The following is a 2,727-nucleotide window of genomic DNA, read 5'->3' as shown; positions in this document are numbered from 1 at the left end:
AATACTTTTTTTTTTTTTTTTGAGTCAGAATCTCACTCTGTCACCCAGGCTGGACTGCAGTGGCACACTCATGGCCACCACAGCCTTGACCTGCTGGATTCAGGTGATCCTCTTCAGTCTTCCAAGTAGCTGGAACTACAGGAGCACATCACCACACCCAGCTAATTTTTTGATTTATTGTAGAAATGAGGTCTTGCCAAGTTGCCCATGATGGTCTCGAACACATAGGCTCAGGTAATCCTCTTGCCTCTGCCTCCTAAAGTGCTGGGATTACCGGTGTGAGCCACCACTCCCGGCTCCCTTCTTATATCTGTTTAGGCTTGTTAAAGTATCACAGACCATAGAAAGTCAGAATGTATTAACGTCTCTGACTCTCATTCTCCTCATATATCAAATTCCTTATGTTATAGTGCAGTTGGACAATGAGAAAATATGTGAAACTATGTGATTTGCCTGACTCATATTAGGCTTGAGTAACTTAAACTGGTTCTTTAGTTTACAGGATATAAAGTCTGGCCCATTGTTCTTCGAAGGGCTGATTTGAATTCCTTATTTCTCAGGTTGTAAATCACTGGATTGAACAACGTGGTAAGGATGGTATAAGACACAGATATTAGGGTGTCTTGGCTTGAAGAGTAATTAGATTTGGGCCTTAAGTAGATGAAAGAGGCACAACCATAGTGAACTGTTACCATGATGAGATGGGAGGCACAAGTGGAGAAAGTCTTGTATCTTCCAGCAGAGGAAGAGATTTTTAGAATGGCAGAGATAATGCGAATGTAGGTTACCAGGATAAGTGACAGAGGAATAACCAAGGCAAATATCTCGAGCATGAATATAACCAACTGACTGAGGCCAGAGTGGTGAGATGCTAGTTTTGGGACAGGAGGTATATCACAGAAGAAGTGATGAAGTTGGTTAGAGGAGTGGAAGGGCAGGTGAAATATCAGGGAGGTGGTGATCAGAGAAACTGTGAAGCCACAGAAGCAGGCAGCGGCCACTAATCCCATACACACCCCCATGTCCCATGAGCACTGTGTAGCGCAGTGGGTTACAGATGGCCATGTAGCAACCATAACCCATGACTGCCAGCAGGAAGGAGTGAGAACAGCCTAAGAAAAGGAAGGAAAACATCTGAATGCCACAACCCAGGAAGGAAATAGTCTTTTTCTGGGCCAGCAGGTCAACCAGCATCTTGGGTACAATGACGAAGGTGTAGCAAGTCTCAGAGCAGGAGAGCACGGAGAGGAAGAAATACATGGGGGTATGAAGAGCTCTGTCTAGCATAGTGGTGGAAATGATGATGGCATTGGTGCCCAGAGTAAACAGGTAGAGGAGCAGGAAGACAACGAAGAGTGCTGCTGCAGCCTGGCCAGGGAGGAGAAGCCGAGGAAGACAAACCCTCACTGCAGTCTCATTGACCCACTCCATAGAAATCACTTTTACACAGGAGAGTCAGGAACAGAGGTAGAGGCGAGGATCCTGGAAAAAGAGTATAAATGTATGAGAAACCCAGCACAAAGTATGCAGATGGCAGACATTTCCAGATATTAAGTGGAATTTCTTCATTCCCTCTTTAAAAGAAAAATTACAGCTAAATATGCAACAGGATAACTGGCAATCAGTTTGAAGACCTTCTGTAATGTGAAGAATGTGTTATCTCTCATGAAGAATTAGGAAATTGTCTAAGAGTTTTCTTTTTTAGGTTATGTATGGATTAGTGTTTTTCTTGCTCACTATAAGTCCAAGGAACTACCCTCCAAAAGTGAAAAATGACGTTAATTTCAGCTATCTGAACCTGATCATAACATTGAATGAAAGAAGAAATATTCCTCAGATATGAACATGTCAACTCCACTTTATCCAACCATAAAATGAGAACGGAATAAAAGAATAAGATGATCTCTCAGTAAAGATGATAAGATACTGTGTTTACTGAGGATTTATTATATGCTGAGATGTATGGTGAGGATATCATATACTTTATCTCAGTTATTCCTTAAAACAATCTTTTGTCAGTACCCAAAATTACTAGGAAAACAAAACAAAACAAAAAACCCTTAGCTTTATTTCTGACAGACTAACAAGAGAACAATAAGAATACTACGGAGGTTCACAAGCTATAAAATAGAATCACACGTGAACAAAAAAACATTTTTGGTAGTAAAAAATTTTCTTTTTTTCAGGAACAGAGTAGACACCAGGGTAGTAGAGAGAAACGACTGACTCCACAGCATTTTGCAACACAGTGCACATTTTCATTCTAAGATATCTTAAACTCAGTGAAGTAGAATTTTCCCAAAATAACTGAACTTGCCACTGAGAGTTATAAAGAATTACTTAATTGGGAAGTTTGCTAGCTTCCTCTTTCCTGTTAAAAACCACAGTTTTTATGACTGTTGAATATTTTTATATCAATAAATTTTCTTTCAAGCATTCTCCTAACAGTTTACAAACTGCTAAGTAGAATTATTATTATTATTTTTGTTTGTTTGTTTTGAGTTGGAGTCTGACTCTGTCGTCCAGACTGGAGTGCAGTGGCCGATCCCGGCCACCGCAGCCTCGACTTCCTGGACTCCGGCAATCTTTCCGCCTCAGCCTTCCAAGTAGCTGGAACTACAGGCGCGCACTACCTCGCCCGGCTGATTTTTTGATTTATTGTAGAGATGAGGTCTCGCCAAGTTGCCCTGGTGGGTCTTGAACCCGCGGGCTCAGGCAATCCACTCA

The 2,727-nt window shown here is 41.5% G+C and overlaps 1 pseudogene; it reads right to left on the bottom strand.

Annotated features, from left to right (window-relative positions):
* Positions 1-491: 491 nt before the first annotated feature.
* Positions 492-1,431, bottom strand: LOC103256540 (annotated as a pseudogene).
* Between the last annotated feature and the right edge of the window lie 1,296 nt (positions 1,432-2,727).

This window comes from Carlito syrichta, unplaced genomic scaffold (genome assembly GCF_000164805.1).
Source record: "Carlito syrichta isolate Samal-C Ts95f unplaced genomic scaffold, Tarsius_syrichta-2.0.1 Scaffold289921, whole genome shotgun sequence".
NCBI classification, from domain to species: Eukaryota; Metazoa; Chordata; class Mammalia; order Primates; family Tarsiidae; genus Carlito; species Carlito syrichta.
This window is presented reverse-complemented; position numbering and strand designations above follow the sequence as displayed.